Source organism: Pteropus medius, unplaced genomic scaffold, assembly GCF_902729225.1.
Source record: "Pteropus medius unplaced genomic scaffold, Ma_sr-lr_union100, whole genome shotgun sequence".
Classification (NCBI taxonomy): domain Eukaryota; kingdom Metazoa; phylum Chordata; class Mammalia; order Chiroptera; family Pteropodidae; genus Pteropus; species Pteropus medius.
Window position 1 is genome coordinate 41026668 of NW_024349800.1, and position 22033 is coordinate 41048700.

A 22033-nucleotide genomic window follows, 5' to 3' on the forward strand; every position below is an offset into this window, starting at 1 on the left:
TGAATTTGAATTTTCCTTTTCCCAAGGAAATATGAATGGCAGTGTCACGCAAGACAAAGTGGGAGAGTGGGAGGCTCGGTAAGGGGTGCAGTACGAGACCGAATCAGTCTATTAGTTCTGCCTGCTTTACTATCTCGGGGATCTTAGACAAGTCATCACCTCTCTTCATGCTTTTGTTTGCCCAGCCATAACTGAGGGAAATGGTGCACAGATGTAGTAAGAGTTGGGAGTTCACATCTGCAAAATACCCTGAAAATCTACATAAGGTTAGTAAAAAGGAATTTATTATATACCACGTTTATGTTACACCCCACATTAAGAAGGTATCAAGAAAGCACAGATTTTCTAAGTTTCATTTTCACATGTCTTCCCAGTTCACAGCTAAAGAATCAGTCAGTGTCAGGGAGCCACAGCCAGCCATTCTCAGGCCGAATGCAGCCTCAGGGTACTTTTGGCTCAGATATGTCTCAGAGATCAGATATGTCCTCCTTGCAGTGCGTTTTCCCTGTGAACTCAGCCAGGGATCTAGGGTTGGACTTCTAGAACCAGCCCTTGGACACTCCCTTTCTAAATGTATCACACAGATCATCAGATAAAATTGTAATTGCATCAAACAACCTAGACTAAGTTCATACTTTTAGCTTTCCAGGGACCTTAGAGTGAAATTCAAAATTATCTCCCTGGCAAAGGAAAAAAAGCCCTTAAAACAATGAAATGAATCATTGACATATCAATAAAAGGTTAAAGGCAAGAATGCATCAGATCCTAAAAGGTTTGTCGGCATCTTCAAAATTCAGTGGTTTTGCCTCCTTCCGAGTTTTTCAGGCTTCCCTTAAAGAGCAACGTGAAGAACCTTAAAGAGATCCTGAGAAGTCAGATATTTCCCTCTTGGACAGCAAGCCTTCCAGAGAGATGACAAGGAGTCTCCCCTTCCACATGCTCCACACATGAAACAATAAATAGGAAAACAGTGGGGGAAACAGGAAATAGTAGAATCAAAGAGGGCTAAATGTTTGGAAAGCAACAGAGAAATTTCAGGAACCAGAAGGTAAGCTTTTAACAACTTACTGACTCTGTAGGAAAGCCTAGAAATCATGATCATAAAAGAAAACTGAGACAACTTTCTGAAAAAGTCCATAAGCCTTTTAACCATGAACAAAAGGAGACAATGGATAAAGATACCCAGAAGAGAAATGCATCCAGTCCTAAGAGTTAGGGAACTGTTGCCAAATCTCTGTTGAGGAAGAATGTACCTCACCCCTGTGTGATGAACAAGGGCTCATCATAATTTGCTGTAGAGAGTTAACTAGTTGAATGAACACTGTATCAACTCTACTGAGCACATTGAGTTACCTTCAAAAAACTCATCCATGTTTTTAAGCTTCAATTCCAGAACCCTAACCAGGTATTGTCTACAGCAACAAAAATTAAATTTGACAGATCTTGAATGCCATGTTGACATCCATGCTTTGTTGCAGATAGTGGACAGATCAGCCTAAATTAAAAATACTTGCACACTCAACATCACGAAGAAAAAATATGTAAACACTACATAGATATCATCATATCCAGTCTTCACATTCTTCTGTTGGTCTCTAAAATCTTTACTTTGACTCTTTACCTAGTCTGCCCCTCCCCATATCACCATCACTGCCCACTCTCCACATTTTCCTTACAAATAACACTCCTATCCCCTCGGTTTGCAGCAATCTGCTTAAAGTAATTTATATTACATTATAAATGTTTGAAAGCCTTAATCTTTCCAGAAGAATTTTTATTTTTAAAAATAGAAGATCCATTAACTTCAATTGATCTTCCACGTAAAGATTTTAGTAAAGCGTAGGTGATTTTTTTTCATTTGTGGAGAGAGACTCTGACTGGTACAGCCTGGCTCCCTTCACAGCCAGGGATGGGGGATGCCATAGTCCACACATGAATGCTAGGGTCCAACCCATGGGTAGGGAGTTGTGTAGTTGGGGGTCTTATAGGTTGGAAGAACATCCTACAAGAGGCCTACACACTAACCCTTTAAATTGATGCTTTCCAAAATTTCCTGGTGATAGAATCATCAGACCCTCACTTGAAGAGTCTGAATCAGTGGGTCCCAGATGGAGCCTGGGAATGTCTATTTTTGGTAAATGCATCAGGTGATCTTTATCATGAGGGAAGCTTGTGAAACCCCATTGAATAAAACCACAGAAACTATTGCCTATACAGGACGAGGACATCTCTGAGCTTTGCAGCCAAGCTGTACCATCCTGTGTTCCTCAAAATGTCTTGGCCTGTGATTCTCAATAAGCCTACTCTCTTCAATCTGATATCTAGGGAGTCTTCTATCTTGAATCGTTTCAAAGTCTTAGGAAATAATTGTGAGGAGACTCAAAATTACCCACCCTTCAACTGTAATAGGAGAGAGAGGGATCCATCCTTTCAATGCCGGATGTAGAGCAAGGATAATAAGCTTCCCATACCGATTTCCTTCCCCTCCCTTAGAGCTCAGGGTGAAAAGAAAAACTCTCTTCCTTTAAAAACTTCAGCTGCCTTGGGAGTAGGTGCACTTGGCACTTCTCACATTCTCCCTTCACCCCAATCCCACCATTCCAACCCACCCAAAGATTCTGGTCTCAGGCATTTTATCACATCACTTGGAAGATCAATTTGCCTCTTTTAGAACATCCCTAAAAAGGGTCGATGTGATAGCGATGTGTAACAAACAAAACGCTTAGCTTTATGTTCTAAGACTCAATATCTTCCTAAGGGAGAAAATGTGATGCTGGTTTATCCTTAGGTGGAAATAATCAAATAAAAGAAGCCACAAGTTGCAATTAGAGTAAAGATCTAGCAGACAACTAAGGACAACTGCTGACATCTTTTTCCTGTGTAAAGTACAGTTGAGTTTTTTTTAAGTGTGTCGTAAAGTAAAAAATACAAAAAGCCAATGAACATACGAAAAATTATTTTACCTCAGTTAAAGAATACATGTTGAAAGAACAATGAGCTCAGTTTTTGCCTATCAAATTGGCAAAGATGAAAAAGAATAACACCCAGGTCTGGTGAGGGTGTGGGAAGGCAGGTACTTTACTACATTGCTGGTGCAGCTTTTCCAGAAGGTAATTTGGGTATGTATTTCTAAAGCTTTAAAAAGTGTTCAAACTTCTTAACGCAGCAATTTTGCTTTTTAAGAGTTTATCCTAAAAATATAATTAAGATTAGAGACAAAGATTTAGAACAAGGTTGTTTAAAACAACATTGACTTTATTGTAAAGTACCCGAAAGGGAAGAATACCCAGCAATAGCAAATATTTGAGCAAACTGAGGCAGATGCACATGATGGGTACTACTCTGTCACTAAAACCAATGAGGTACAATCATATTTATAGACAGAGAAGTATGTTGGCAAAATATTAAGTGAAAAAATAGTTATTTAGGTATGATCTCATTTTTATATTAAAGAAACTATAGTAGACACATTTGGGCATGGCTGTCTAGTCCATAATCCATTATTTGAAACTATCCTCCATCCATGATTTCTGCCCAAAGGGGTGGCCTTCCTGGCCCTGTTTTAATTACAACTTGACTTTCTCTGATTGATATGAGGAACCAATTAATAGCCCGGAATTCTCTGACTAGAGAATTGGAAATAATAAACACAAACACCATGCTCACATGATTGTTGACATGTGAATCGAAGCATGTCAAATCAGGGCTAGAGTGGTCATTTTCATTCACCTACAAGTGGAGGAATAATCAGAGAGCTTCATTGAAAGAATGGAGAGGAATGGAACAGAAGCAGAGAATGGGTGCTACGTGAGACTTTGATGGGTAGGAGGAGGGATCTCACTGTCTCTCTCTTCTCCCCATTTTTAAATAAACTCCCTTTAGCTGAGCTATCTCAAGTCATACAAGAGTAAACCTCCAAATTTAACAGCTATCATTTCTGAAAGATGGGATTTCAGATTAATTTTATGGCCTCAGTGTTGCTTTTTGGTATTTCTTTAATGTAACATATGAGATGAAATGTTACATCCATGATTCTGCCATTAACTGAGTGACTTTGGGAAGTTATTCTATCACCTAGATTCTGTGGAAATTTCAAGCAAGAAATTCCAGGCATTTTAGAGAAGATAAAGAAAACTCCTGGGATATGGACTCCATATCTATTGGACTCCATTGGACTCCATATCTACCCACCTTGTAAGTGGTTCGAAACTTGAGTAAGAAAGGCTAAATAATGTCCTGTAACTTAAAAGGCCAACAAGTGGCAGCGTAGATGTGACTCCTCATTTAACGACAGTGTTTGTGGGTTTGGGCAAATCGCTTAACGGTTTTGTATCTCAGCTTCCTTATCTGTAAAATGGGATTAATTTTTATGCTGCCTCTAAGGGACTACTGGAAGAATTAAAATGAGATGTCATGTAAAGATCTTAGCTTAATGTTTAGAACATTAAATAAGCATGAAAGAAAGAACTGTGGTCCCCAGAGACCCCGTTCAAGGAAAGGGGATTCCTCCCTCTCCAAGAGATGGATCGCTCCCCCAGGCCTGTGCTCCTTGTCTTCAGTGTGTCTATGAATCCCCTGGCAACAGTGCTAAAATGCAGATTCCATTCAGTAGGTCTGGGGTGGGACCTGAGAATTTGTATTTCTAATTAGTCCCAGGTAGACCAATGCAGCTGGTTTGGGTTAACAATTCTGCCTCAGAGAATACCTAACACACAAGCTTCTCATAGCTGTTATGAATATGCAAAAGAACCCTCGCTTAAGTGGGAAATTCTTAGAATGGGGCCTTTTGGTGGCTTAGCTGTTTTTGTTAAACTGGAGTTAAACACTGCCATGTTTTTGGTTTCAGCTCCTGGAGCAACTGTTTCTAGAAGATATTATTAGTTCACTTTTTTGGCTTTGGTAAGGACGGGACATAATTTAATCTTTCTTTGATGATTTGTGAGGCATTTCAGACCCTTGCAGTGCCTCAGGTCATTATTTAGAACATTCATTTCATTGCCCAGTTCTGTAAACATAGGAGTTGTAGGATAAGAAATGGCACTGAATTTGTTCAGACCCAGAGCACAGGCTGAACTCTGTTGAAAGGTTTTACATGTTTGCACGAACTCATTGGAATGAGTCTTCTCTTGCCTTAAAGTGAAATGATGGATGCTACTCCAGTTAATAGATGGGCCCATTTGTGCTCTGGATAGTTAAGGTATATACAGTGTTACGTAGTAATACCGAGCCGGGGATGTAGCCAGGTCTGCCCTCAGACCCAACACGCTGACCTTTGGTGGAGAGCACTAAAGGAACCATCCCGGTGAAGCATTTCAGATCTCGTGGACCTGTGGAGTCACTTTATCTCATTATTTGTGCAAATGATCCTTTCTCCTCAGTCCTGTCTTAAAAAAAATAATTAGGGCCGCTTCAAAGCCATTTCAAAAAAAAAAATGAACTCAAGACTATTGCTCCTGGATATTTAGGAAACTATGTGTATGTCTCTAGCTTCTGGTGGTTTTACAGATTCCTGCTCCACGGAGTGGTATTTCTCAGGCTATTTCAAACTCACCAGATCTGTTAGAAACCACATGAACTACATCGAGCCTTGCTTGGCTATTTTTCTCCATTTAGTTCTAATTTCTTCTTTCTCCTCCTTTCTCCTCCTTCCCTCTTTTTCTCTTTCTTCTTCCTCTCAGGCATTCTTACTGAGGCATGACATGGTGATGACACTCACGGAAAAGGCCACGTTCTCTTTCTGATCCTCACTCGGGCTCTCCTTCGTTTCCATGCCTTGCCCTCTGAGGTTTTTCTAACACCAGTTTTATTCTCGCAGGAAAACCTGGCCTCCTGCTGACATATTTAAGTCAAACACCATTTCTCCTGGATGTTTCTCTGATTCTGAATCTTTCTGAAAGTCTGCAGGTTCAATACATACCTGTTCTTACCAAAGACTGCTGCCAAATGTTCCTTTTGGGGCCTGAGAGATATCGAGTCTGACCCTCCCATTTTGGCCATCAATAAACACGGGTGTGAGTATTTGCTTGTACAGCCCTGTGGCTCCACCAACACCAATCCAAAATAAACACAAATCTAACTCCCGAAGCTTTGAAGAATGATGTAGATAGATCACTGCTGTTTGATAGAAATAGAATGTGAGCCACATATGTAAGTTTTTTAGTAACCATATTTAAAAAAATAAAAACAAGGTAACATTAATTTTAATAATATACTGTATTTAAAATATTACCATTTCAACAAGTATTCAATTAAAAAATTATCAATGAGATAGATATTTTATTCTTTTACTCATACGAAGCCTTCAAAATCCAGTGTAGATGTTACATTCACAGAACATCTCAGTTTGAACCAGCCACACTTTAAGGGCTTGATAGCCACATATGGCTCTCACACTGGAAAAAAGCAGAATGTGGGCCTTTACTGTGAATTTCTTAAAGTAGCAGGGTGGGAAGTTTTACACAGCAAATCATAAAGGCTACATCCTTAAAATCATTTTTAGACAACTCTCTCCACCCAAGGCAACTGCTAATAATCTCTCACCCCACTTACCCCCAGACCCCCTGCTGCTTTGTCCAATCTCCCTCTTCCTCCCTCCTTCTCAACTTGCCATGCCTGTCCCTAGGCCCTGACACCGAAAACCCTTTTCTGACTGCTTTTTTTTCCCCCCAAGAATTTGTCCTCCTGGAATTGTAATGAATCAAATTGTCTATCTTATTCATTTATTCATAAAGGTTCATAGTTCAGCCGGCACCAGCTCACCAGTCTCCCTGGTTTCTCCGGGCAATGCCTGGGTGAGCACAAGGGATCCCCAGCCAGAAACAGATGAGCCACTCTTCAGATACGTGGGGACTTCACCAAGGCAACCAAATCCGCCTGCAGTGAAAATGCTTCTGCTAACCAGCTCACTTTTCAAAGCCTATCTCAGGACCGCTGCCAGCGCTGCAGCTCTAGCAGGAGAGTTAATGGGAAGAGAAAGGATTCTGCTCCATGGCAAACGCGCTTCCCTCCCTATGATGCTGGAGAGTATTGGGAATTAGAGGGTAGGAGAACATGAATGTGAACCCCATTTTTATTAAATTTAAAACACCCTTGGGCCCCAGTTTTATTATAGTTAGCTGTAAGGGGCTACGTAATTAATTATGATCTGTTTGTACGGCTTTTCTGTCAACACCAATTATATCTACTTTTTGTTTATCTAAGACTCAGATGTGCTGTCCCCCAAAGATGATGTGGGGTGAGTTACATCTCCCAGTGGTGGGAATGGATTTGCTCATGTTTGGTCGTATTATGAAACTCTTGATTTCTAATTATTTGGTTGGGATGAAGATAGCAAACTTTGCTCATAAGATAGATCCTCTGTCTATGGAAAAAAGACGTGCATAATAAAACCTTAAAGAAAGTTTTGAACCTTCTTTAAGACATCTTTGGATATAACCGCATGAACCTACATTATTATCATATCCATATAAAATACACAATTGCACCTCACAAGATCTACCCCAAAACAACCCAAATTTTCACAGCAATCAGAATCAATCCCAGCTTCCCAGGGTCATTCAGATCAAGAGAGGCCTAAAACTAAATTATTGAATGGCTGAAGTTTTCTAAACCAATGCACTACTGGCAGAAATGGGTCATCTAGGGAGAGCATGGATTTGAACAATATTTAGTTCAGCATCTTTCATCGCATATCAATCACTCAGAGAAACCTTGTGCTGAAGACCTGTCTACTCTTGATACACCCTCTTGCATCTAAACATTAAAAAATAGCCAAGAAATGTCATTGTTCTTTTCATCTTTCCCCCACTGAATCATGTCATTCTAACATTGAATGGCTTTCTAATATCTTCGACGACTCTTCCTATGTCTGTCAATATTATAACGTACTATTTGGCTAGTGATTTTTTTCGTTTTTTTTTCTTTTTTTTCTCAATTCAGCAGCCAGAACTGCTTCTCTCGACTTGGCAGAAGTTGAAGACATCCATTCTTGCTGACTTTTGTGCCTGTTTATTTCCAAAAATCCATAATTTTTAAGGTTTTAAATTTTTTCTCAGCTTTTTTTAGGGGACAGGATTATTTTCTGTGACCAGATATTCAATATTTTCCAAGTTTATGGTTTAAAAAGTACTTAACATAGGTTTCTACCTCCTTGTGATTCTCGTGAAATATTTATTTGTTAAGTGGGACAAATTTTGCAAGAATTCTATACATAATTTAATTTACTGAAAGGTAAATTAAATTTTTTTCTCGCCGTGTTAAATATAGAGCACGTCTTCCTGTACATGGTACACATCATGGTTTCCTGTGAAGTAGTTTATATGATACAGCTCTCTGCTGTTTTGAATGAATAATAATTTCAGAAAAGTTCAAGATAGCTGTGGGACAGTGGAAAAGGTGTCAATGAACTAGACTCTGTCACTAGCTGGTTGTGTCCTTGGAAAGTAACTTAATATCCATGAGCCACATTTATCTTCATCTGTTAAAACAGGAGGTTAGACTAGATCAATGATTCCCATGATGTAGGTCCCTGGGGTGTTCCAAATCCATGAGATTTCCAAGTCCATGTGTATACCTAGCGGGCTATCGAAGAAATAGGTGACAATTTTCACTCATATAGGTATAGCTATTTGTTTCAAATATGTGTCATTGCTGTTTTGATTAATAAAGTTTAAATTCATGTAAAATGGTTATTGAATTCATGGCAGCATGCTATCATTTCATGGATATTATGAATTTAAGTGCTACTCCGTAGGAATTGAAGAAATGTTGAGGTTGAAAAGGGTTCTCACACTGCTATAATGATCTATAAGATCCCTTCCAGCTATAAAATGCCATGACTAAACATTCCATGACTAAACATTGACAGAAAGATCTTCCATGCTCCAACTCAAAGGCCAGTAAGGGAAATAGCTGCGCATGGTGCAGATGTGGAGTAACCAACAACTTGCACTATGCAGACTGGTCCCACTGCACTCTAACTGCAAAAGCTATTCCCGAAGAGAGGAAAATTCCAGATGAGAGCTATTACTGTCTTAGAAGATTTCTGGAGACATTTTTTTTTCCTCATTCTCTGTACCATTTAACTGTTGACTCACTTCTGGCTGTACGTCTCTGGAATAGGTGCTCTATATCATGTATGGCAGACAAATATGAAGCAAGTAGTCCACTCTCATTTACAGCCATAGTGTTTTAACTTGAAACAAGGATTCTTTACAAAATAAGCGCATGTAAATATTAAGTAAATTCTACCTAGACCACTTCTTTTGAGAACCATATAATTTTTTCTTCATCTTAATGTAGGACTTAGGATAATCCTGATGGTGAGAATTATTCCAAGGATGTAGGACTGTATACTCATTATGTAAGAAGCCAAGTTTAATGATTATAAAAATAAGAAGATATAAATATCTTCTAAAGAAATAAGGAAAGGATAACTTACTTATTATGAGTTCTTTAAATGACAGACAATCTTTTATTCACTTTTGTGTCCCTGAATCCTAGCATTTGTTTGTGGTGATTGTTATCAACAAATATTCGTTAAATGGTGAATTTCCTGAATATAAAAAGAAGCATTAGAATTGGAAAAGGATTTTGATTGCCTCTCAACTAAAAGAGATAAGATTGGAAATAATTAATCACTATAAAGTTAATATGAATAACACAGAATTGAAAAATAGTTATGTGAATATATTTTCCAAGGTCTTGGGGGAAAATGAGAAATAAGCCAATAGAAGTACCAGAACATATCACTGTCAAGTGATGAATACCAATTTTCCCACTATTTTACCTAAAACTGACTTCTCAGGAACTGGCTTATCTGATTACACGTGGAGTTAGAATATGTGAGAACATATATGAGAATATGTGTGCCTAAAAATGTCAGAGGAATGACCCAATCTAAAGAAAGTAGTAAGCACTAAAACTCTTAAGGAAATAAAAGGAAACAAAATGTTAAAAAGAGATAGTTGAATCAAGATGCTCAAGAAATGCAAAGTTTAGGCAAAAACAAACAAAATGGCTGACTTAAAATGTTTCAAAAGAGAGAAAGCATTGGTAAGTTTTTGATCTATGACTGGATGGTCGGTATGGCAACAAAGAGAAACTTCAACCAAAGAATTATTTACTGGAAAAATAAAAGTGAAAATCAACTTTTCTTTTTGTGTGTGTGTGCATAACCATATGTATCTGGCACTATACTAGGCACCTTACTTTCTTGTCTAATTTTATTTTCTCAGTTCTGCCAAGTAGTTATGTACAGTGTGATCCCATTTTACAGATGAGGCTGGAGAATTTTGCCCGAGATGACCCAGCCAGAAAATGGCAAGGCTAAGATTCAAAAACAGGACTCTTGGACTCTGAAGCCCAAGATAAGAGTTCAACATTACAGCTCTCCAATTAGAGATCCTAATGGGAACTAAGAGAGCAAGGGATTTAGAGAACAAGAGGAGAAGTGCATTTGGCTGTGAAAAGTTCAGGGTCGGCTTCTAATAAATGTTTGAGAAAAGCCTGACTGCACATAGGAGAAAGGTGAAATGGTCCACCTCATAAAACAAGGGACTAAGCATTATTTTAAAAGAAAGAGAAGGAAGGCACTAAGAGGCAGAGGCCACTGACATTGCAACACACTGTTTACCACATTTTTGCAAAAATTCTACTGCAAATGGCTGACAAGAACAGCCAAAAGCATGATATATGCAATCTGGCAGTCTGCCTTGGAAAGGCAGGAAAGAGCTGACAGTTTGGTGAACTTAAGAGAAGTCACAAAGAGGGGTGCAAAAGAAATTTACTAGATTTTGAGCAGGGAAAAGCTTTGTTCTCAGACAACACAAATCATATATACACAAACTAGACAACAATACAAAGCAGTGTAAGATCAAGGAGCATAGGAAATATTACTTGTAATACAGACTATAAGAAATATCGGAAATCAGATAGTGCTAGAAATCATTCGTGCATTTTATCTTAATTAAAAAAAATAATTCTAGATCCTAGTTTGAAAAGTATTTTTAATGAGAAGTCAATTAAATAAACAAAAACCAGTGTGGTTTCATTGATTAATAAAGTATTATACTGAAAGTCTAGAGATTTAATATAATATTTTTAAATAAACAACTTGGCATTGCCAAAATTTAATTTTCACACTCATAAGAGAGATATAATAATAATAACAGGCTCAGAAGATCTTTGTGAATATGAAATGCCATGATGCTTGTGAAAATTGCCAGTACTATTCAATCTTCAACGTCATTATTATTATTCCTGCTTCAGTCCTACTAAGCTATGTGACTTTAACAACTGTAAAACAGAAGGGAAGAGATGGGGAGGTTAGACTAGATGATCCCTTTAAACTCACAGTCTCTCCTTATATAAATCATTACTTTCTCTTCAAAAGTACACAAATATATTTCGTAATAGATAAGCAATTAGAATGTGTAAGAATATAGCATCCTGTAGCCAGTGTGAAGAAAGAAAAACTAAAATGATAAGGAAAGAGGCAAAGCTGCCCATCTAATCCATACATTGTGTGTAGCATGCAGATCTGACAGTTGCAAGAAAATGCTTGTGAAATTTAAAAGCATTGTAGTAAAATTTTGAAAAGAAATATCAATTTAGTGCTTATTACTCCTTGACATCTTTAGGCAGACCCCCATCCCATCCCATTGAAAGGACATATGCCAATGATAACAGAATCACACAGCAATGCTGCTTCTACTGATTCTACAAAGTTCACTACAAAAGTCTGTTACCTCCCCTGTAAAGCCTGCCACAAATTGCTCCCAGAGCACCATGTATATCATAAGCTTATCAGTCACTTATAGCAGTCATTTTTCACATCTACTGAGCCCTGGATTACTAGATCCTTAAGAATTAGAACGGCGGATCAGAGGGAAAAAATGGCGTAGATGATAGAGGCTCTGTTCATCCCTCTGGTGACCAAATAAGGAGCAGCAGCAAGGAAAAATCACCTGGGATCTAGAAGAACAAGCCATACAACTAGGGAGAAGTCCAGGAAATGACCCTGCAATGGCAGAAGGTAGGACGGTGCAAGGACACGGAGCTGCTGGGGATCCCGAGCGGCTTAGTGAGACGGAGGCTGCGGCAGCGGCAGACGCCTCCTAAAGGGGCCGCGTCTGCAAGTGGCTTTTCACGATGACAGACCGGCTCACTCTGAGCATCAGTGCCGATTGGCTGTGTGCAGGGGCACCAGGGACTTACAGGGAGACATTGTTGGAGTGAGGGCTGAGGCGAGATTCACTCTGTACAGAAGTGCTGCCAGTAGCTAATGTTCCCTGTTACGCCCTACCCCTTCCCAGTGAGAGAGCACAGCGCAGCCATTGCCGTGACATCATCAAACTGGATAACAGAGGTTGCTCCGCCCAGAGGATTCCCTGAAACCCTGCCTCCCCCAACTCACAGCCCCACCCAAGCCACATCCAGGTATATCCTTAGCGAGTCAGGTGCTCCTTGCTGAGCAGTCCCTAGACTCCCACTGGAGGCAGCTGGCATTGGTTTCTGGTGTGGCCTTTTGAGGCAACTATAAGCACAGCATCTGTGGATTGCTTGCTGAATCTTAACAGGTGGCCCCAGAGGGACACAAGCTGGGGATAAATTTGGCCTGCAGCTGAACCCCTCTCAGGACTGTGTCACTGGTCACCTACCTCACAAATCCACACTAATAAGACTGGGAGACGTAGGAGCTTTGCTTAGTACATAGAAACAGACACAGAAAGACAGCCAAAATGGGAAGACAAAGAAGCAGAAACCGTATGAGAGAACAGAACAGAGATCCAGATATAATGGAGTCAAGTAATCTAACAGATGCAGAGTTCAAAACACTGGTTGTAAAGATGCTCAATGAACTTTTGGGAAGTGTAGCTAAATTCAGTGAGAACTTCAACAAAGAGATAAAAAACATAAAAATGGAAATGGAAATTATAAAAGGGAACCGGTCTGAAATGAAGAACACATTATCTGAGATGAGAAGTATATTAAATGGAATAAACAAAGTGAATAAAGAAGAGGATCGAATGCCCTATCTAGAGGACAGGAAAGCCAATCAGGATACTCAAGTAGAATGGCAAGAAGAAGGATGCCAAGACTATAAGGATAATTTAAGGGGGATATGGGACACTATTAAGGCTCCAAATAGTCATCTGATCGGTATAACTGAAGAAAATCAAGATGTTGAACAGCCGTTTGAAAAAATAATGATGGAAAACTTCCCTAACCTGGTGAAGGAAATAGACACAAAACCCGGGAAGCTCAGAGAATTCCAAATATCAGGGGTCCAAAGAGGCCCACACCAAGACACATCATAATTAAAATGCCGAAGATTAAATACAAAGAAAGAATATTAAAAGCAGCAAGAGAAAAACAAATAATTACATATAAGGGAAAACTCATAAGACTGGCAGCTGATTTCTCAAAAGACACTCTGCAGGACATAAGGGCTTGACAAAAAAGATTCGACAGGATGAAGGCTCAGGATCTGCAACCAAGAATAATTTATCCAACAAAGCTATCATTTAGAGTTGAAGGACAGATAAAGAGCTTCTAAGACAAACATAAGCTAAAGGAATTTACCACCACCAAGCCAGTATTACAGGAAATGTTGGAAGGACTTCTGTAAGAAGAAAAAACATTTATCAAAAACAGGAATAAAGAATAGTAACAACTACATTCCTATCAATAAGTACCTTAAATGGAAAAGAATTAAGTGATCCAACCGAAAGATAGTGTGCTTAAAAGGATAAGAAAACAAGACCCCTACACATGAAAAGAAAGGGGATGGAAAAAGATATTGCTTTGATAGATCTAGAAGGTATTTAAGTTAGACAGAGAAAGATAAACGCTATATGATTTCACTTATATGCAAAATCTAAGGAATAAAAAGAACAAACTAATCAAAAACAGACTCACAAATATAATGGACGATTTGGTGTTGGACAGAGAAGAGGGGAGTTTGGGGGGCTGGGAGAATGGGGTGAAAGGCTAAAGAAATACAAATTAGTAGCTGATGGATGGTCATGGGGATGGGGAGCACAGCATAGGGAATGCAGTTAGCATTAATACGTTGGCTAGGTGGAGGGTCAGGGGAGGGAGGATACAATTGGGGGGATCGTTTTATGAACTATATAGATGTTTAACAAATGTAATGTATATTTGAAACTAAATTTTTTTTAAAAAAAGAATTAGAATAGCATCTTATTAAACTTTGTAGCCTAACCAAGCACAGAAGCTGGAACATAAAAGGTACTCAATAATGCTGGTTTGTGAACTGAATGAAGTATATCATAGAAGCTGGCTCTTAAGTCAACAGAAAAGATTTTTAACTTTACATGGCATTTGATATAGTCTCTAAAATTTCTTTCAAAATACTCATTACTATGTAAGAAGGGCGGGGGTAGATTAAAACACACCACTCTGAAAACTAAGACATTTTCATTAGTCATTATATTGATGGAACTGCTGAAGAAGAGTGCAGGTGGTAAACTCTTGTGTTATGTTGCCTGAATAGAATAACTGCCCACCTGAAAAAAGGTACAAACTGCCTGGCTCCCTGGAATAAGAAGACAAGATCGAACCCAACCCAAAAACCAGATAGCTGACGTTTATTGGCTAGCTGCTGCTTTTTAAGGCTATCAAAATATTATTTCCCCCTCCTCAATTTATAAAGATCCAACTTGTAAGTTATAGGTAAAAGAAACCAAAGCAAATGGAATGAAAAATATAATCAATGACGTAATTGAAAAAATTACAAATTGGAAGAAAGTCTTACATATACAAATTTAAGGAGCCCACGGTGTTTTCAATGGAAATATATATATGTACATATATACAATCCACAACTAAGTGCATTCTTGGAATAGGTTTAATATTAACATAAAGAAAATAATCTTTAAGCATCCAGAAAAGAATAGTAAATTGCATGTAAAGAAGAATATATCAGGCTAGTCTTAGATTTCTCCTTTGTATTTATTAGATGTTGAAAAGAAATTAAGCAAAGTACACAGAATTTTGAGTGGCAAAGTTGTAATCCAAGATTTTATACCCAGTTTTTATGATTTTTTTAGTTCCAAGTGAGAGGAAACATAGTTCAAACTGGCTTAAGGGGAAATAAATGAATATATTGGCTCACAAAACTTCCAAGGTAACTTTAGGTATAGCTGGACCCTAGGGCTCAAATAATGTCATCTCCCTCTGTCTCTTCCTCCTTATCATCAACTCCATCATCTTTTGCTTCATCTTATCACTTCTTTTTTTCCTATATTGGCCATTCTCTCCCACTGGAAGTACACTCTTTTCCTATCCCAGGAAACATGGCTGAGGAAACATTTCCAAGCTCACCTTGTTTTAGTTATCATCTAAATGAAATATGGACTTCCTATATCCATGAGATTGTAAATCTCATGAAAATACTTTTATTGTTTGTACTCAGACCATGTGTCTAGTCACCAGGGGTAAGAGATCGGTACATTATTGGTCATGCTTGGGTCACTTATTGCTCCTGCAGCCAGGGATGCACTGTGACTAACAGTCTCACAAGAACTTAATGAGACAGGAAAGAAGCAGTTTCTTCATGGAAAAAAAAAAAAAAAATGGTGGGCAGACAATAAGAGCAAATATCAACTACATTTCCCCATGCCTGCTTAACACTTACTCATACACTTTTCTGCACTGATAACTTCAACAGTGCTTCCACCTAATGTTTGCCCAACTAACGTATAACTAAATCACACTTACTTCAAAGACAGACAATTCAGAATCACATCCAGTTACCAGCCCATTTTCACATCCAGGATCTCTGGGTGGTGCACGCATCTCTGACATCCAGATATGGCTCCTTTTTATTCAACAACCTGCAGTTTAAATGATTAATATAATGATCACCTATGTGTCCATTACACAGTAGACGAGGGAAAACAGGATATCTTCAATTAAAACTATGTTCAGAAAGAATGACATGACATATACCACAGCATGTACCATACCCTGAAGAATAATATAACAAGGATGTACATCTTGACAATAGAACCAAGCTGACTATCCCTAAGCTTTGCCCTGTACACAGATTGCCCAAGTTCATTATTCTTCAAGACTGTGCCTAAAATAAATGCAGGGCAAAAATCTTTCTGGAGGTCCTGTCCCTTAGCACCCCTCTTACATTTGGTGTTGCTGCAAAGACCTGGGGATTGCCTTAGAAACCTAGCAATCCCAAACACCTTTGGGTTGTCATTTCTCTAACAATTTAATACTTTTTAAAACCGTAGTCATCTACTGGTTGTGCCTACTTCTGTAAGTGAAAACTAATGTTCTTGATTATAGATCAGACTCTTTTGCATATCTGTCCCTTGGTAGCAAGTCTTAGCCTTCAGCTAAATGACTCCTAAATGACTCAGGCTGAGGTGTTGAAGCAGAACTAACCAGTGCTGTGCCCTAGTTGAACTTGTTGGTTGACTATTTACCAGCAAGCTCAGCAGAATAGTTTTGGGAGGGGCTTAAAGGATCAGACTTCATATTCTTCCTGAGTCCCAATTATAGCCCCCTCCTTTCAACCTCTGCCAACATTAACTTCAGCTTGGAGCAGGGATATTGGTTTTGTAGTTCCATGAAGTACATGATTATCTGAACACAGAGTCTTCAATTACTGCTCACATTTAAATGGGCAAAAGGCATCTCTTAATGAAGTTATATACTATTTCTTTCACACTTTCAGAGAGACCAATTTATATTGAAGCTTCTTCTTTTCTTGAAAGACATGCAAGAAGCAGACAACAGTTTAAAATTTTGACAACTCCTCTAAAACTCCAGTCTCAGGAGGCAATGTGGTCTGAGTCTAAAGAAACAACAGACGACCCCTTAATCATATATTTCTGAACAGCATGACAAAAATTGTCAACTTTCCTGCCCTTGTGGAGTCTGTCTCTAGTGACGGCCTATTCCAAGTACCAAATCTATGTGCTTTTTTTTCCATCGTAAAGGATAGGAAACAAATTTTAAAATATCTTAAGAAAAACAAAGGAAATGTATTGGTTCGTATGACTAGAAAGTCCAACAATAAGACTTCAAAAACAGCTGGATGAAAGATATCAAACAATTCACCTGGACCCACTCTTACTTTCTCATTCTCTTCTCTTCAGCGTACTTGCTCGCTCACACGCTTGCTCGCGCTCTCTCTCTCTCTCTCTCTCTCTCTCTCTCTCTCTCTCTCTCTCTCTCCGTCTCTTAGATCTGCTTTTTTGTTGGCTTCATTCTCTCTTTCCATAGATGGATTCTGTTCACGTGACAGGAAAAATGGCCACTGGCATCCCAACCCTACATCCATATGGTTCATAATCCATACATGTAATTTAATTATATGTCCACTCTTGCATAAGCCACTGTGGTTAGGTTATCACAATTAATAAGGTCTAGGTCTGTACCCTCTTTGAAGTGATAACTGCACCAAAAATACATAGGTTGAGAAAGTAAATGTTCCTCAACTGAAAAAAGCAGGACGTTGAACGGAAAAGCACAATAGATGTTCTATCACTCCACATACTTGTCTTCTATGCCTGCAGTCATTCCCAATATTCATGAGATCAGAAAATATACTATCCATTTAAGTTTTTTTAAAAATGTACTAAAGAAGAATTCCAGCTAACCAAAATTAAGATATAGGAAAGGAGTTGTCCTTTCTTATTTAAAAAAAAAAAGAAAAAGAAAAGATACTAGAGGACTTCCTTTCCTCAGGTTTGACCCTAGGCTTGGGAACTAAGTTTTATTTGTGCTTTTGCTTCTGGAGTGAGACTTTGTCCCATTTTTTTTTCCTTTTGCGACTTTGTTTTTGCTTTAGGTCCCTCCCCAATTTCAAAATATCTGATTCTTAGGTCACATTCTTCATCATACCTTTCAGATGACATCTCTGATTGGATTTGGCTAGTTAAACATCATAGTTGATGCATGAATCATACATAGCTGATGTTAGAATGACTAAAATCCAAAATATCAACAAAACCAAGTACTGACAAGGATGTGAAGCAATGAGAACTCTCATTTACTGCTAGTGGGAATGCAAAATGGTATACTACTTTGGGAGACAGTCTTACCATACTCTCCAGCAATAGCACTTCTAAGTATTTACCCATAAAACTGAAAACTTACGTCCTACAAAAACTTGCACATGAATGTTTATAACAGCTTTATTTAAATTTCCAAAACTTGGAAGTACCCAAAGTGTCCTTCAGCAGATGAATGTGTAAGTAAATTGTGGTACATCCAGACACTGGAATGTTACACAGCAATAAAAAGAAATGAGCTACATTTCTGGTTTCCTAACACAACCATGTGAGCCAGCTACATATGACTTGTAGAGAAGTACAAGTCATTAACACCTAGACTAGGACAACCTAAGGAGCTTTCTGTTTCCTGCCATAACATTAAACTCGGGACAGCTCTTGTATCTCAACAAACACCCAGACTCAGTCCTGACAAAAACAAGCTTGGCAGTCCCAACAGCCATAACTACTTTCAAGAAGTTAAAATGATGTGGATTTTAAGACAATTAAAGAAAGAAAAAGAGAATGCTGGTACTTATAGATTCCAAGAAAAGAGTCACCCTTAAGCAATTTGCTCAAGTTAAAGGAATTCTGGGAAGTTCCCGGAGAGGGCCAAAGCTAGCCTAATTCAAGAGAACTCCTGATCAAGAACCCAGCAAGCTGTAAAGAGTATCCCACAACTATGACCATAGATATTGAGCTTGTCTAGATACAGCTATAACTTTCCAAAAACACTGTTAGTTGTTATTTCATTTCTTCAAAATCCTTTTCTTCCTAGCCTGCTCTCTTTCTTTTAGTTATCTTTTAGCTATCTTTTATAATTGATTTATTCTTTGACTGTGCTGTGCTTAAAGTATATGGTCTATAGATGACTAATTCTTGAAATTTATTAAGACTTGTTTTATAGTCTAGTTTATGGGCTGTTTTTTATAAATGTTGCATGACGTGAGAATCTATATATTTCATGAAATAAAACTTCTTAATTGCAGGGGGAAAAAAGAGAGAAAGAAAGAAAGAAAGAAAGAAATGAGCTATAAAGCCATGAAAAGATATGAAAGAACATTAAATGCCTACTGAAAAATGAAAACAGCCAGTCTAAAAAGGCTACATATTGTATGATTCTAACTATATGACATTCTGAGAAAGACAAATTTATGGAGACAGTAAAAAGATAAGTGGTTGCCAGTGGCTTGGGTGGGAGGAGGGAGGGATGCATAGCACAGGGGATTTTTAGGGCAGTGAAACTCTTCTGTATGCTACTGTCATTGTGGATACATGATATTATGCATTTGTCAAAACCTATAGAATTGTACAAAAAAAAGAGTGACTCCTAATTTAAACTATGGATTTTAGTTAATAGTATTTCAGTATTGGTTTATCAATTGTATCAAATACACCATATGAATGGAAGATGTTAATAATAAGGGAGGCAGAGGAGGGCATATGGAAACTCTGTACTTTTCGTTCATTTTTTTTTTGTAAACTCAAATGTGCTCTAAAAAAATAAAATGTAGTTTAAAAAAAAAAAGCTGGCTGAAGCATCTTTTGGTGACAAAAATAAGGAAAAACTTAAAAACAAATGTGAGTATCAAAAAGACACAGAAGCTAATCTCGAAGCACTCCCAGTAGCCAAAGCTGGATTGACTTACATAACAAAATAAATAATGGTGGCATGGGGTTGTAATCCAAAAACTAAAATAAATATCCACAAGTCCATCTGATACAGATAAATAAATAAATAAATAAATAAATAAATAAATAAGTAAATAGAGAAGGAACAAACTCTTCCTTACATAAGAATTCCAATTAATAAATATAGAAGAGATGAGGGAAATAGAAAATCACCATTAGGACACTACAGTAATAATTGCAAGATGTACTGATGAATGCTCAAATTAGTGGAAGTTTGAAGAGAGATAGTATATTTGCATAGTCACTAAATATTGTCCACAAATTACTTATTAATTACAATGGGAAAAAATAGTAACTGTACAATAGAGAAACCTGGCAGACACCACCTTAACCAAGTAATCAAGGTCACCATCACGAGTGATAAAGCATATTGAATCGTGAATTCACCAATATAATACACTGAGAAGGGTACATAACCCTTATAGTATCTGTCCCAAAATACATAGTCACAGTCTAATTATGAGAAAACATAAGGCGAACCCAAATAAAGGGACATTCTACAAAATGTCTGATCAGATTCTTCAAAAGTATCAAAGTTATCGAAGACAAGAAAAGGCTGAGGCACTGTCACACACTGGAGAAGACTAAATACAATGAGATCGTGTCTGGCTCCTGGGCCCGAAAGGAACATTAGTGGAAAAACTGATGGAATCCAAATAAAGTCTGAAGTTTAGTTAATAGTATAGTCAGTTTCTTAGTTTTAGTAATTGTATCATGGTTATATAAGATGCTAGTATTAGAGGAAGTTGAGTGGAAGGTATATAGAAAGTCTCTGTACTATTTTTGTAACTCCTCTGTAAATCTATGCTTATTTCAAAATAAAAACTTAAAAACAATAGTTGGTGTTGTTCTAGTCTGACTTTTGTTACCAATATCTAAGCTTCATGGGTCTGGGAAAATTACTAATTAAAAGTTTTTCCTTTCCCCAAAGACAGAGGCATACGGAACAATATAATCATTTTCACTGATGAGAAATCTGAAGAATTTTTGTATTTTAAAAGTTAATACCAAACAGCCCTAATATTTTGCATGTTATCTTCCATCTAGACCTGTGTTTTGACCCATAGGTTTACCATGAGGTTATTAAATACAAAGCAGCTAGAATAGAGCCTGACCCTTAGGTAGGCACACTAAATCAAAGTTAGCTGTCATGATGGCTGCTATTATAAGAATCACACAGAGAGTATCACTTGGTTTTGGAACTTCAGGTAACTTGTACTTTTGCCTTTATACTTTTCAAATTTTCTTTCACACTTTTAATATAAAAACAATGGGCTTCTAGAAAAAAAATTTGTGTAATATGTTTATATTTTTTATAAAAAATCATTTCTCCCTCTACCTCACAATCCAGCCAGAATTAATTTTTTTCAGTTACTCGAAATGCTGCTTTCTGTCTCTACCAAGCCTTTCTATTCTGTCTTTTTCTTGGAACATTTTTCTCCACCTTATTGTCCAGGCTAACACCTGCTCGTCCTTCAGATCTCAGATTGTTTTTGCATTCGTTCATTGATTCCATTCATACCACAGAATTTTATTGAGATTTTACTTTACGCTAGGACTCAGAAAGAATGGTGAATAAGACAGACTAGATCCCTCTATCATCAAGGTCATGTATTCTTAACAGATGGATAGATTAATCCTTATAAAATTAAAAAAATAGAAAAAAATGTACCTAAGGCACTAATTAAAAAAAAAAAAGCCACATGTGAATTCTAAATAAACCATGGCAAAATATTTTTTAAAACTATAAATTGATACTTGGGGAGGAGGGTAAAATGCAAAATGAATATTATAGGCAAAAGACAGAGGTTTTGTTTTTTTTAAGTAGTAAGATAAAGCACTAAAACCAATGGTCTTGGGGACTCTTTGGTGCAGCTAAAATACAGTTACCAACGCATGTGTAAAAAAAGATGTCAGAAGAGCTGGATCATAAAGGAAAACATCTTATAGAAAAAGAGAAGGGAGAAATCGGATGGTGAAAAATAATATTAACATATTTTGTTAAACAAATTTAATGTGCAATTATAAGTATTTAAGTATTCAAACTATGTGAATGCCTTTTGCAAATGAGATTATAGATTTGTTTGCAAATAGTAAGCATGCTAAATAAATGTAAGGTGCTATTATTTTAAACAACAACAACTAGTGGATGATATTGGCAGCAGTCCCTACAGAAATCTCAAGCTTCCTGGAAGATGCTATCTATAAAGAAAAATGCACTGCTCACAGCATCCTCACAGCTAGATGGGGATTAGCAAATGAGAAATAAACATTTCTCTCCAGGTTCTCCTATGAATTGAAAT

The 22033-nt window shown here is 37.6% G+C and overlaps 1 protein-coding gene across 2 annotated transcripts in view; it reads right to left on the reverse strand.

Annotated features, from left to right (window-relative positions):
• The window catches only part of TMEM178A (transmembrane protein 178A), a 148508-nt gene that overhangs the window by 66425 nt on the left and 60050 nt on the right, over positions 1-22033 (reverse strand). For both annotated transcript variants that reach the window (XM_039887349.1, XM_039887350.1), the window contains exon 3: positions 15745-15860. The gene's annotated coding sequence lies outside the window, so the exon portion shown is untranslated. The remainder of the gene's footprint in view (positions 1-15744; positions 15861-22033) is intronic.